Source organism: Ictidomys tridecemlineatus, unplaced genomic scaffold (genome assembly GCF_052094955.1).
Source record: "Ictidomys tridecemlineatus isolate mIctTri1 unplaced genomic scaffold, mIctTri1.hap1 Scaffold_35, whole genome shotgun sequence".
NCBI lineage: Eukaryota > Metazoa > Chordata > Mammalia > Rodentia > Sciuridae > Ictidomys > Ictidomys tridecemlineatus.
The window spans coordinates 1,531,883-1,547,700 of record NW_027522416.1 but is presented as its reverse complement, the minus strand read 5'-3'; the positions used below and the strand labels follow the sequence as shown (position 1 = coordinate 1,547,700).

The 15,818-nt window shown below is 39.5% G+C and overlaps 1 pseudogene; it reads left to right on the top strand.

Moving 5' to 3' along the window:
- Nucleotides 1-13,413: 13,413 nt before the first annotated feature.
- LOC144373303 (uncharacterized protein KIAA2013 pseudogene) lies at nt 13,414-15,394 on the top strand (annotated as a pseudogene).
- Nucleotides 15,395-15,818: the final 424 nt, after the last annotated feature.

Here is a 15,818-nt window from a genome sequence, read left to right as displayed (position 1 = left end):
TAGACAATTCAATAACTAAAAATGAAACATAAAAATTCACTTATCCTACACTTTAAAATTCACTTTATTTTTTAACTGAAAAATGGAATTGGCTAACATTCTAAGAGCTATTTTCCCATGCATGCACAGAATGCTGCAATTTATGAAGTTTTGCTCCCATCTAGAGATAATAGCAACACCAGCTCTTTAGATCTTACAGAAAACAAGAACTATAGTGACATCATAGAAGAAAACAGACTATGCCCAAAGAATAGAGAAACTCTTTAATAAACTTGTGTTTGTAGCATCTAGTAGGAAAAACTTCAACTTCCATTTTAATATAGAGAAATAAATACCATTGGGGCTTCTAATTATTCCTTATTCTCTGCTCCATTTTCCTTGTCCAAAATATACCAATGAAAGCCAATAATCTGATCCTACCCCTGTGAAACCAAAAAGTATTTGTAGTGAAAAAGACCCTGAAAGGCCTATTTTCTGGTTCTGGCCCTGCTATGCACTTGCTGGCCAACATTAAACAGTAATTTCTCCTTCTGTTCAACTCAAGTCACATTGAGTCTGCAGGATTCCTACAGGTGGGCTATGCTTTGCCTCAGTGTCTTCCCACTGGGACAGCAGTGTGGATGGAAACCCTGAGTTACCCTGAAGTATAGTCACCTACAGCAGCAATTGGATGATCCCTAAGAGCCCAGGAGGATGGTGATTTCACTTAGAGAAAAAACAGTCAACAGGCATCTCCTTCTGATGAGCTCAGTGGCTGGTGAGTCTGGCTCCATCACTGTGACGTGACAGAGTAAGATCCCAGAATGAAAAAGATCACTGTAAGTGAATTTCCTTTTCTAAGATATGTATCTTGCTAACGATATTACTATTCAGCTAAGCCTCTAAACAAGTAGTTATTCCTGTTTTGGTGCAGGTGGTGAATCCTCTGTATCCCAAAGGTGCACATGAGCTGTATCTTGCTCATGGTGGGTTTCTAAGGGGGCTCCAGTTAGTGCTGCTCAACAGCACTTGCTTCACTTCAGATCTGCCTGGGAAGGTGATGTTACATCTCCCCTCCAAGAGGCCAATTCCTCTGGTGTTAAGGGTCAACAGTGGCCTCAACTGCTCTGTCATTCACAGAACTTCCAGAGTCTTTTTATGCTCTTTATAACAATGTCATATGACTACCTGATGTTCAGATCTTCCATGAAGTATGTAATGGGCTACTCAAGGCCAGCAATGGTGCTCAAAGTGATTGGGATATCGCAAAACTGAAAACTCTTCAGTCACAGAAAAAGGAGTATTCGTTAGCCTCTGTCTTCTTTTCTGGGGAAATCGGAAGTTTAAAGCAGTGCACACAGGAAATTCATGTAGAACAAGGCCTTTCTTGATAAGGAGCAATGTTAATAGCACTAGCAAGGAAATAAGACAAATATGTCTAGTGTTCTCTCCAAGAGACCAAAATCTCTTGTAGGCACTATAAGGAATTCTTCCCAGTTGCCCAATTCACTCTGCTGCTCAATCTGCAGAGCTACCAATCTCTTCTCTACACCATAGCACATACTTCTTTCAAAATAAAAGTTATCAGGCAGCCCCCCTCCCTCTGGTTCTCAAATATTCCAGTGCTCTTAATGTTCTCAGTAAATAACTAAACATTTTCAAATGACTTTACAGATCCTACAGGAATTGGCCCCTGGCCTCCTCTCCCTCTCTTCTTGTGCCCCTCTCTTCTTACTTCACCCTTTTATCTTTACCAGCATCTTTACCTCTTCTGTTTTTTGAATGCATCATGCTCCCTCCTGCCTCAAGCCTAGGATTGGTGAGCTGCATGTGCATGTGTGCATCTGCAGTTTCTTCAGATTTCAGTTTCAACATCAGACTATTAGGCTAAATGCCCTCCTTGTCATTTGGCTCCCATTATTCCCATTTAGCACAATTGGTGAGTATCATGTCATATGTAATATTGGATTGCTGTTTCAATATCACACTAAGAAGCAAGCTCCAATACAGAAGGACCATGTCTTTTGTTCCATTTTACTCCGTATTGCATATCCGGTGGCTAGCACAGTGCCAGGCTCATGGATGTTCAACAATATGTGCTGCCTGAATACAAATTAATAAATGAGCAATGAGTGAATTAACATACATTCTGGTCCTCAGTTTCCCCACCTATAAATTGAGTGTTTGACATAGACAACACCAAGAGTACTTCACGGACATAACAAATGAAGTAATGATTCTGTTCCTATATCTACAATGCCCAGGAAAGGGTGTGCTTATATTTAGAACGTATTCACTTTACGTTGAAAATGGACAATACAAAGAAAAAGATAATGATCTCACATTTTGGAAACTTTTGATCCAATTACAAATTCAGACATGTTTATTAGAATGCAGAATGATGGCTACTCTCTGTGAGAGTACTTCATATAGTATCTATCCTGGAGGAGAAATTACGTCAGAAAAAAAGGGAAGAAAAAATGCTTACAAGGTTTTCCAAGAGGTTTGATGCCAGACTTGAATCTTGGATTAATCAGGAATGAAAGAGAGAGGCAGGACTTCCTGGGAGCTGCCCATGGGTAAGAAGGTAAAATAGAATTAATTTACCAGGTAGTGCTAGTCGTCGCACCTAGTTGAACAGAAGAGGCTAACTGCATAGGATAAGCCCACAGGTATTTTTAATTTAATCTAAACTTTCTTCTTTTTCTAGTATTTATTTTTTAGTTGTAGATGGACACAGTACTTTTATTTTTTTATTTATTTTTATGTGGTACTGAGGATTAAAAATCCAGAGCCTCACATCTGCTAAGCAGGTGCTTTTACCACTGAGCTACAAATCTAGCCCTGAATCTAAACTTTCTTACCACTCTTATGCACACAAGATATATGCTGAAGATATGACATATAGATCCTGAACACTAAAACATAGATGCAGTGATGCTAAAAGGTTAGGGCTAGTGGATGACAGCACCCTATTAGACATGTATCTTTCCTAGTGACATAAGGAAAACTATTTTTAAGATCATTGTTATGATTCTTCCTTGTCTCCCAATTAAACCTACTGCTACTTTCAGAAAAATCTGAAAGAATTATATCTCCATTTTTATAGATGAGTAATTGGAAGCAGGGACAGGTACTTGGTAATATCTTCTAAATTGATGCTAGAGCCCTGAGAATGCTCAGTGTTTTCAGTATTCATGACATCACAAATTTCATATATCTGCTCTAATTTGCTACTTTGGGTATCTGTTTCTGCATCATTGCTGTTGTCATAAGTACCAGGATGCCGAGTGGTATGAATTTGCTTATCAGCGGAGAGATAGAATAAGACCCAATAAAAAGATGGGCAAAAGTGACCTCCAGACACTTATTTTTAAGCCCATCAGCCTCAATCTCTACCCTTCCCCCATAAATAGAGCAAAGAGCAATGACCTGGGATTAGATAAAGAGGCAGATATTCAGAGAAAGAAGCAAAGGAGCAACTGTGAAGATGTAGCAGACAGCTCTACAACATGCATAGCTCAGGAGGGTGGCTGTGCCCAGAGATCACCCCCAATTTCCTACAGTGTCTGCACATCAAGCCAATGAACTCAACTTTCAATGGTCTCTGTTTTTGCCTCACCCCAAAGCCATTCACATTCTTGTTATCAGAGTTGCCATTTCCAGCTGATGCACAGCAGTTTTCACATCTTCCTAAGAGCTGCCTATTTGAAGTCATGCTCTGAGGGAGCATATTCAGTTACAGCACAGACAAAAAGCAAGTGAAATTACTTTAAATGCTGATATTATTTTAAAAGGGCAAATCAATTTTCAAAACCAAGTTAAATGGAAAAGTCATTAAAAAGTCATGGTAGGGCCAAAGCATGTGTTAAGGTATATCATTTAGTTTCCTAAATTAAGTTCAGTTTAAAACCAATGACTTTTTGTCTCAGAGTAAATAATTTACAAGAAAAAAAGTAAAAATATCCAAAAGAAGGCTGAATATTAGATATTCTGTGACAATTTAGTATTAAGCTGTACAGAATGTCACCAGTCTATCAGATCTTATATTTTCCTTTTTTTTGCAATAATTATCAAACCAGATTTTAACACGTACTGTATACTTTGAAAGTTATCATGGGAGATTTTTATCTGATTTAAGGATAAATGTGTATATCAATAAAAAAGAAACATTTCCTGACCCTTCACCCCCAATCTTTCTCCCTATGCACAGAAATAAAAAGTGATCTGCCACCTGTTTTAAGATAGAACATATTTTAAGTTCTAAGTTATATTCGGATTTAAAAGAATAAATACTTTTCAAGTATTTCTTTTCCTCCAAGCTCAATTTCAAGGTTGTTTACACTCCAAACTCATGCAAGAGATGAAACACACATTTTAGTATGTATCATATGTGGCCATATGTGGCCTCTAACCTTGGGAAATGCCAAGCCTGATAACAAGCTGCTGTTATCATGGCACACATCCTAATGAAAAAAGGTGCCTGATTTTTCTTCTGGTAAGGCAGGATGAATTGTCAGACTTCTCTTTAAGAAATCTTAAAAGTGAAATCTGTAACCTGAAATGACCACCAGAGGACTATCAGACATGGATAAAGCATCAGATTTATGGTATGACAATTGGTCATTATGGGTCCAAAACCTAATATGTTTTTTTTCTTAATAAAGCAGAAAAGTGTCTCAGGAGTGTCTAGAATGATTTTTCACTACAAAGTTTAAATGAAATACCGAATTCAAGGTGACATTCGATAATAAAGAGATTAAGTGAAACACAGCTGCAAAGGTAAGGTTAAAACAAAACAAAACACACAACAGCAAAAAATAACTCAAGAAAGCTTCCCAGTTCAATTACCAGTCTACATGGAGTTCCAAAGACAGTGCCCAGCAATAAAGTAAGCCTTATACCCCAATGTTCATCATGCATCCAATGTGATTTGTTGTTTGCTACTTGGTTGAGTCAAAATATATTAACTTTATAGACACTGCTATGGAGTGGAGACACACACACATGAAAACTTCACTCTGAACACAAGTTTACTCAATGTTTCCAATGATTTTGCTTTTCTATTAAAAAGGCAATGCAAGGATGAACAGTCTTTGTGCGTTTTTATTCAGTAAGAGGCTAAGCCTATGTGTAAATAATTCATGCAGTTTATAACTACTGCATCCTTTCTATGACATGAATGCCATGAGAAGCGCATAATCTTTAGCAACCTCAGCAGGTAAAGTATGGAGCCTGAGTTCGCTCACGTGTCATTTAAATGAAAATCCACTCTTCCAGAGTTTATATCATGTCCTCCTTGAGGCAAAGCCTTCAAACGCACACAGTGCTAGAGACAATTAGACCACCTACAACATTTCTATCCCTCAACAAAATCTGTGTTCTCTGGTGAGATAAACACCCTCTGTGACCATCACTTGTCTGGTTAGGCAGTGATGCAACCAACAATTGTCCTCTTTCTCTGCTAATACGGCAGTGGGCTAATTTACTCCTTCATAAAACTCCTCAAATCCATAGGCTTGTTGGAAGAATCAGCTGTAACTCAGAATTACAATCAGAAAACCAAGTCTGCTTCCTAGAGACTTCAAATTGCTAGTTACTACTAATCACTTCTAGCATTGGGGTAAAGAAAGGTGATTTCCACCAGTGAATAAAACTTAAAAGGACCTGCTATTATTTGGATCCTGAATCCCCAAGGACCCATATGTTGATAACTTCATCCCCAGCCTGTGGTGTTTTTGGAAGGTGACAGTGCCTTTGGAAGAAGAGGCCAAGTGGAAGGGTGTGCCCTTGAAGGACTTGTTTGAACTCTGCCTCTCCTCCCTCTCTCTTTGCTTCCTGAATCCATGATGTGAGCAACTTTTCTTTCAGTGCACCTGCTACAATGTACTCTCCCACTACAGGCCCAAGTGATCATGCCCCATGCACTAAAAGCTCTAAAAGTGTGCGACAAAATAAGTCTTTCCTCCTTATAAGTTGATTTTCTCAGGTACTTTGTCACAATGTTTCTTAGGGAAATTTATTTAGAGAAAAAAAGGAAATCATCAGTGTGCAAGGAGATTTCATAGACTTCTAGAAGTTTATTTAGTTCTAACAACATCTCAGAGAACTCTTGCCATGAATTGTGTTGGGATTTTACAAGGCCAGGCATTAGAGGAGCCTTTGGAAACAGATCTAGGCCGAGGGTGGCTTTCTCCACAGCACTGGGAATCTCAGCCAGGATTTCACATGATTTTGCTGTTAAAGCCTTTTCAGCTCTAGTTGAGAGCCCAAACTCACATGAACCTCATAGTTTACACCCCAATGGGCCTGGATTCCTGTGACCTTTCGCCACTCCTTGAAAAGCCGTGGCTGCATGCGATCTCCAGAGCTTTTACTGAAAGGACATTCCTCAACACTTAATGGCTCCTGAATGAATCAAAACCCACAGTGCCCACTTCTTCATTCTTGAAATATGGCTAGGACAGTACCATGAAGTTTTTGAGAATCCCATGACCAGAAATCCCTGGAGAACCTTTAGATCTCCTGTTGCTCATCATGACTGAACCATCGAGTGCCCTTTTTTACTGAGTGGAATTCATGACCATGGTGAAGAACAGAGATGCCAGTGAGTAGGAGCCAGCAGGGAACTGGGCCTGGAGCAATGGAGTGCAGGTGTGTGACCAACATCTGTGGTGGGCCCCTGTGCTTCTGTCATTGGCTTCCAAATGACTTGTGACTGACAAGGTGCAGCCAGCAGACCCTAAACTATAAAGGCATGTTGTTGTGGGGAGAGGAACTGGTGCGATGCTCAGAATCAAGTTGCTATGCTCAAGTGGGAAAGAGATATGGGGTAGCAGCCCAGTTTATGTTTTTTCCTTCAGACCCTGACACACCCCACGTGATCGAGCTCCCTCTATCACTGTGTCCCGCTTGACTTTTATGTATTTCAAAAACAAACACCAATTTTCCAGGGAAGCTGCAAGAAATGCCATTAAAACTGGAGGGTGAGCCAAAGGCTTCACAACCCACCCAGGGAGACATTCATACCCCAATGGCCCCAGTTACCTACAAAGAGAGGATTCAGCTCTGCTGCCTCCTGTTCGCATTGGAAAATATGAAACCATGTCCTCCTGTTCACATAGACTAAGACCAAGCTTTCATGGTCTCACTGCAAATGAAGCTAAAGCACAAAGCTATATTTCTAGAGCACAAATGTCAGAGGCAGATAGTCAAGAAGTCATTAGGCCAGCAATGTTCCATGTTTGCGGAATGTTTACCCTGTCCCCTACTTTGGGGATCTCTTCTGCCACACCCAAGTTTGTGAGCTCCTCAGAATTTCCAATTCGAGATACGTATTCTCCGATTGTTTTTCCTCTTCTCCTCTCATTGTGTCTTATTTGGGGTGATAGCAATGTCAAGGCATTGTGGTGAATGACAGTGGAAGATTTTTATGTGGCAAGTGTTCGCATATATATTAGACTCATTTTCCATTTTGCCATTTGAAATATTGAATCTCTGACACAAACCCATAACCTACTAGACTCTGACTGCTTATTATAGCATTGATAAAAATAATTCTAAAGGAAAAGAAGTAGAGGCATTTGATAGCAGGCACGGTGTATACTTGGACTTGCCTTTTGCTTCATCAGAGATACATATTATACAACCTCTCACACATTTTCCTCCTTTTATTTCTCCATGAATTTTCAAAATTAACAAATATATAACTTTCTGACTCCCTGTCTCTGTCGCCTGGGTCACAATGTATATTTTTGTATACACATATATAATCCTACTGCCATCACAGGTATATTCTTGAGAGTACTCTGACTTTGGAAAATACAAATTTCATGAAGAGATCACTGCCCCCTAGTACACTGAGGTCACTGAAATTTCAAGCTGTGCTGAGCTTATACTTCAACAAGTTTATACATGAAACAATGTAGAGGAAAATGAATATTTTGGGTACATATGTGAAGGATATATGTCCCCTTAAGAATTTCGATTGGCATACGTACTATTACATTTTAATATATTAAATATATAGTATGGATTTGCAAACATGAAATATATGTGTCATATACTTATACTACCTGATTCTCTCATGTCCATCTGTGTGGATTTATAATCAACTTTTCACAAGATATTTCTCAGAAATATTCATTTTCTTGACATACATGTTCATTTCTGAATACTCAAAGTGAACTTCAGTGAATATTGAGTACTAACCCTAATGTTTCTACAGTAAGTGACCAGTTTAACATCAATGAAAGTATACTCATATGGGACATGATGTGTATTTTGAAGTAAATTTTCATTCAAAATTGTTAAATTCCTATTTCTTCAGAAATGATACATCATAGGATGTATCATTTCATGCAATATTCACAAATTGATATGCATATGATTCACTTTCATTCACTCCCAGTATCAGAACCCATGTATTTCTCCATGTTGCTTTACTTGCTTTTTCATTAGATTTTTTTATAACACATTACTTTTGAATTTCATCATTTTCAAAGCAAAACTCAAACACAATTTGGTATAATTTGTAACCCTAATATTACCACTAGATGTACGACTACTTGGATTGAATGTTTGTATGTGAATACCAGATTTCATGTATTTTAAAAATATCAATTCAATCCATTATTTAAAATAGTAACCTGTTATAGTTTTTTATTCACCGTATGGTCTATTCCTGCATCATCTCTATATAGGTAGACCCAGGGTCCACCTCTTTTTCTCACCAAACTTTAAATGATAGGGTTTCAAAACATGCTCCCAGAAATGGTGGAAGAAATATGCATGTCACCTGCTCCATATATTCCTTTCATCACATCATCTTCTGGACACAAAATGCAAAACTCACACTTAACTTATCCTTCTACCAAAGCCTAATTTTAATGAGAGCATGGATTACTAAAATCATCTACGTCTGTGTTGCCTATTGTTTTCAAATTTGAATCCTATGGTGAGTATACACTTGTTTCTTCTTAGGATGGTGTATTCAACCACCCCCCTGTTGAAAATATCCCTGATCTTGTCACTCATTTTGTACATTTCAGATCTCCTACCATCCCTATTGATATCTATTTCCCCCAGTGCCTTCTTGTGACTGACTCTTCATGTGTGCTGACATTCCCATTTACCCTCTAATAGTAATTAATTTGATTGCAAACAGGGCCTTTTGTCCAAATCCTAAACTCACTCTTCTTCCTTACCCTACAATGGAATCCTGACTACTATCTCAAGTTCACTGGAAGTTCTCTTTTACATTCAGTAGTCCCAGGTACAAGATCTTATGCCATTGTATATGGATTTAGAGGTTTCTCCTCTGCAGAACATAATTCAAAACAAATGTATCCAAGTCAAGGGCCCAACACCCTTGTGTGCTTCAGATCCTACCTAGTTTTCTATTTTCATACTTACATTTCATCTTACATTCTTAAGTTAAGTCTACAGGGACAACCTCAGAAATGGAAAATCATTGTCCTAAGATAAAAAAGTCACCAGGAATTATTTTCTATGTTGTAAACAGATATAACTTTAAGTGTTTGAAGAAGTTTGAATATATTTACTATTATTTATTTATTTGTTTTAATTAACTGTCTAGTAGAAGATTATATAAATATTATATTTTTATAAGTATCATAGCTGATATTTATTGAGCCAAAACAATGTTCTGGAGCCTTCATTATATCTTCATGGTATCCTCTTAATAATTACTGAAATCTATTCAATTATTGAGCAAACTGAGGCACAATAATGGGAGGCAACCTGCTCAAGGTGGTCTTCATAAAAAGTGGTAGAGAAAATTTTCAGATAAGAATCTGCTGATTTATGCAGGCTTGCTACATCATTTATTACACAGGACTTCAGCACTTTTTCATATAAATGCAATTTGGTTTTGCTTTCTGTGAAACAGAATAACAGTGACTTGACATCATGGAACAGTTTTTAAATTAAATATTATTTACCAATTGCATTCCTAAGAAATTAATATTCATATCTTGATACCTGGTATAAATTGAAAACTGAAATTGTTCACTGGATTTTCCAATAGTTTTCTGTTTCTACAAAATTAACAACAGTTCATTCATTACACAATTAGGAGGAAGAAGGGGAATAGCTAGGATGGTGGAAGGAGACCCTCATCATCATACAAAATACATGTATGATGGTGTAAATTTGGTGTCAGCATACCTTATATACAAACAGATATATGATAAATGGTGGTATAAAGATATATTAAGAATTGAATGCAAAAAATAGGAGAGCTCATGTATAATGACATAATTTGGTGTGAACATACTTTATATACAGAGTTACAAAAATTGTGCTGTGAATGGATAATTATGAATGTAATGTACTCCACTATTGTCATGTATGTAAGAAATAAATAAAAAAAGAAAACAAGAAAAAAATTGAAAGTAATCCTTCAATTGTGAAATGTAATCAATAAAAATCATTAGCAGATAACAACAACAAAAAAAGCATCTCATGGTGATTACATCATCTTTCCCTTTTAGGGATATGGTTGCTGCCTATGGCAAAATACAAGTATAGCTTTTGTGATTTCTGGAATAATCTTATTCCAATATATTTCATTTCAAAAATGAAGAAATTAAGTGATTTACATGATATATGTGCATTTCAAATAAGTTTTTATCATGAGGTTGTATAATTTTTATGTTTTTGTTATATGAATTTCACATGCTTTAAAAGTACACATGCTTCATTTAAGGTAAGCATTATTAAATGTGAAATTTTTAAAAATGTTTATCTGTTAATGAATTAGTTAACTCTTTATAATTTCTTATTTTATTTGATTCTGCAAGTTATCTCTGACATACATTTTCAATTTTCTAAGAGAGAATTCTTTTCACTTTATAGCTTTTAAATGTTTAATGAGAATTTTAAAATTTAATACTCTATATTAAGAATGATGATTTTGCCTTTGAAAAATTGTTTACAAATTGGTCTTTCTTTTACAGCAGGTTTTATATTTGAATCACTAATATACTCATTTGAGAGTAATTTATTCAGGAATGCTTTTAGATGTTAGCATCATTTCTATGTAACTACAAATATTTTGTTAAGTGGGGATATTTGCAATTATCTCTCCCAAGTAGTGCACATATATTTTTCAAGTGACATAAAAGGAAGCTTAACTTCATAGTGATATACACAAACTTGAGAGTTACCATTACCTAGTTATCTGATCTTGGCCATTTGTCTTTAACTCATTAAGCCTCAGTTCAATCATTTATAAGCTAGAGATGACACTAATAAAATGGCTGTCTGAGGCTCTATTCAAACAATTCTACACATCCCTATCCAAGGAGCATTCTCATCCTATGTCATGTGTCTATCTTTATAGATATAAGCATTGTGTTTTAAATATTGAAGGAAAGATATTTTACATGTTGAATTAAATAATATGGCGTATGCTTGATGTCAACTCAGGGGGGGGGAGGAGGCTCAAAAGAAAAGAGATGAACTCCTCAGTGCTCAATTTTAAAAGAGAGACATATGAGAAGAGATGCCTGTAAGAGGTGAGAGCAGATGGACTTTCAAACAGAAAAGGATATGCTGAAATGGTCAGGATGTCTACATCTTGGATTCATGGCTATATCATGGAGGACATTATAAGATTACAGGGCACTTTGAGAGTTCTTTCTAACTTTTTCTCCTTGGGTGGTTTGTTTTGTTATTGTTATTTTATAGGAAACTCTTAGTTCTAGTAATACATCAAATATCACAAAACCCAGGATATAACATAGATTTTGATATATAAACTTTATAAAGAAAAGTAGAAAGTTAGAGATGTTCTGTTCTTTTTTATTTATAATTTATTTTTTAATTGTGGTTGGACAATACCTTTATTTTGCTTACTTATTTTTATGCGGTACTGAGAATCGAACCCAGAGCCTTGCATGTGCTAGGCAAGCATGCTACCTCTGAGCCACAACCCTAGCCCCAAGTTGTTCTGTTCTTACAAAAATTATTAAAATTTTAAAATGTTTTGAGGTTTGTTATCTTTTGACTTATTTTATGTGCATTGCAAACTTGTCTACAATATTATCTATGAAATATTAGCAACATCTGTTCTTTCTGTTAACATTTTATATTTCAACTACTGAGAACTAACACCTTAACCTATCTCTCCTTAAATTTATTAACACATTTTAAGGCTAAAATGCACACATATGTTACTCTTACTACCATCTCTTTAGATAAATTTTATTTCATTGGGATATTCTGTATTACATTTAATTTGCATTTTAAAATTTTGAACTGCTTTTGCTATTGTTATAAAATTAATATATAAAAAGGATTTTAAAACATTTAGATTTCTATTCACATTGAGTTTCCATGATATAATTGCTGAGTATCTAATCCAAAATAAAGCATTACTCTATCTTATTCTCTATCCTTTTCTCTAGTTTTGTGTTTTGAAACATCACTTATCATTACCTGACACATTTATTGGTTTTCTATGTACTTCAACTAGGCTAGAGTTATGTGAGGACCCAGAAAGACTTCAATATATTCTGTTTGTTAGTGTCTCATGGTGAGGAAAAAAAGAAGCATACAGCAAGCACTAATACATAATCAAATGGATACATTTATCCATACAATAATAACAATGATAATAGCTTCTGAGTTCAATGATGCTTAGTAATTTAAGGGGCTGAGCCAGGAGGGTTGCAAATTTATGGCCAGTCTTATTATGTCAGCAAGATCTTCAGCAACTTGGCAAGACACTGTCTCAAAATTAAATAAAAAATAAAATTAAAAAGGTCTAAGGATATAGATCAGTAATAAAGTGTTCCTGAATCCAATGCCCAGTATTGGAAAGAAATGATAATAGCTACTCAGCATTTAAATCCAATAACTAAAATAGCCCCTTCCCTGTAAAACTAGATTTATGTGATTAACAATCACTCCTCTTTCTCCCAAAAGGATTCTGATTTTCCTCCACTGAGTCCCATTGTGACTCAGTGGAGGAAAATCAGAATCCTTTTCACATTTCCCAAATTAAAAATGTTTATTTTGCCTCTGCCATTCATCTGTAATGTAAGAATTGTCTCCACTAAGTGCCATTGGTAGTTTTGTTGTACTTTCCAGCATTTATTTTGACTATCAAGAAATCATATTTCTCCTGATCACAGAGTAATTTAAATCATTTTTTTTTCCAATTCAGCAATATATATCTTTCTCAAAGACCTAGAAGCAATTCCTTTGAAATATAACTATTAAGAAGTTCTTGTCAGGGAGGTAACCGAGAAGGAGGAGGAAGCAGCGACAGTGGCTCTCCAGGAGGCTGCGGCGGGCGTCAGGTGGGCGCCTTGGTCCGGGCCAGGGAGTGAGGCAGGGCCGGCCTGGCTGGTGGGCTGGGTGGCGGCCCGCGGCCGCCCCTCATCTTAGCCCGCGCCTGGCTGCCCGATGTGGCTGCAGCAGCGCCTCAAGGGCTGCTGGGACTCCTGTGAAGCAGCTGGGACCGCTGCCTCCTCTGCTGCTTGGCCTCCTGCTGCTGCTCCAAGCTCCAGGGTGTGGCGGGCGCTGGGTGGCGGGCGCTGGGTGGCAGGCGGCATATGCCTGCAGCCCTGGGCCTGCTGCGAGCTGGGCGCCCCTGAGCCCTCTTCCTGCATGGAGGCGGACACCCGCACCTGGCACGGCCTGCGGGATCGGTGCGAGGCCATTCCGCTGAGCCCAGGAGTGCAGGCCTTGGTGCCCATTGGCTTCCTAGCCCTGAACGTGACCGCCAACCGGCTGTAGGTGACTCCTGGAGAGCCGGAGCCCCACCCCCACCCCCGTGGCCCCGGACTTCGTGCCCTTCTGCATCTGCGCCCACTGAAAGTGCTGGCCAAAGCTGTAGAGGCTGTGGTGCTGCTGCGGGAGGGGCCTGCAGCTCAGAAACCGAGGCTCTGGCCCTTCAGCCGCCGGCCTTGAGCCTGCCTCAGCCTCCTGTCTTGCTGTGGGGTCTGGCCTTGACTGTGTGTTGCTGCAGGAGGACTTTCTGTCTCACCGGGCTGACTCCACGTCTATCTGCAGTGCATTCAGCTCAACAACCCAATGCAGCACGTGGCCGCGCTGCAGACTGTGGGGCCCACTGAAGGCCGTTCCTGAAAGCCTTCACCAGCATCCTGGAGAAGGTCGGAGATTATCAGTTCCCACTCTACTCTGGCGGATCCACACCAATGCCCTCTGGGCATGGGCACCTGGTAGTGGTGGCTGCCAAAAAGCTAGTAAACCAGCTCCAGGTGGCTCCCAAGACGCAATTGGATGAGATGGTCCTCTGGGTGGTGTAAGTCTCAGGCCCCATCAGCCCCCAAGTTCTCAAAAGCAAAGCCGCTAAGGAGCTGAAGGCACTCCAGGACTTGGCCCGGAAGGAGATGTTGTATCTCTTGGAGATGCCCGAGGTTGAGCTGTTTCTGGACCACCAGCGCCTCTGGGTGCAGCTGTTTTGCCCAGTGGTGGAAATGAAGATCACCCTACCCGCACAGGCCATTAGACCTGACCCTGAACCTGACACTTTACTACATGCCCTCCTGCTCACCAGCCCCTCTGGTCAGTCCCTCCTTGAGCCATGGGAGCAAGAGCAGCTGGAGGCCAAACTCAACTACGAAGACCACTGCTTCAGCAACCACACCACCATGCACACCAAGAACCTGTGGCCCGCCCAGCTGTCCTTGGTGCAGCAGATCCTGCAGCTCTCTGACCTGTGGAGGCTGACCCCCCAGAAGCGTGGCTGCAAGGGGCTGGTGAAGGTGGGCGCTCCGGGCATCCTGCACGGCATGATGCTCAGCTTTGGGGGACTGCAGTTCACGGAGAACTACTTGCAGTTCCAGGCCGACCCAGACATGCTGCACAACAGCTATGCGCTGCACGGCATCAGCTACAAGAACAACCACATCGACCTGGCCGACACCGAGGGCAAGCCCTAGCTTCACGTATCTGTGAAGTCCCACAGCCAGCCCGTCAAGATCTTCGCCTATGAGGCAGGCTGCCTGGACAATCCAGTGGAGCTGATCTCAGCCTACGGGGGCCACACCTTCTCAGTCATGGTGATGCCCATCAGGCCGCTGCTCCTCATCTCCACCGACCTCACACACCTGCAGGACCTTCGGCCCACGCTGCACCTCAAGGCCATCTTGGCCCTCAATGAGCACATGGCCCAGCAGGACGCAGGGCTGCCCTTCCTCTTCTGGTTCAGCGTGGCCTCCCTCATCACCCTCTTCCATCTCTTCCTCTTCAAGCTCATCTACAACGAGTACTGCCCCTCTTCAGGAGCAAAGAGGACACCAGTGTCTGAGGAACTGCGAGTCCTGCTTTCTGCCACTGTTGCATAAGACACCATCTGCTGCTACAGACAAGGGATCCTTTGGAAGCACCTACCCTTTGTGCCTTGTGGGGGACAGTGACGCACAAGGAAGTGCTTATAGATGCCAGCTTGCATTGAAAGGAACAAGTGTCCCATGGGTAGGGAGGGGCCAGTGAACCTGTAAGCCTTCTACTCAATAAAGTGAACCTGTGCAGAGCTTAAATATATATATATATATATATATATATATATATATATATATATATATATATATAATGTTTTCTAGTGACTATGGTAGAGGAGTCTTAACTCAGAAAAAACATCAACTAGCAAGTAAAAATGGTCTAATCCCATTGACTAATCTCCCTTACCCTGAGTGCTTTTAGTACTTTAGGTGCTGGGTTACCTTGACACTTAAAACTCTCCCTTCTTTTGGTTCAATAGAGTTGAGTTCAGACTCTCTTCTCTATTAAAATAGTCTTCAATAAAGTATTCTTTAACTTTTTAACTAGTCTAATGAAAGGAA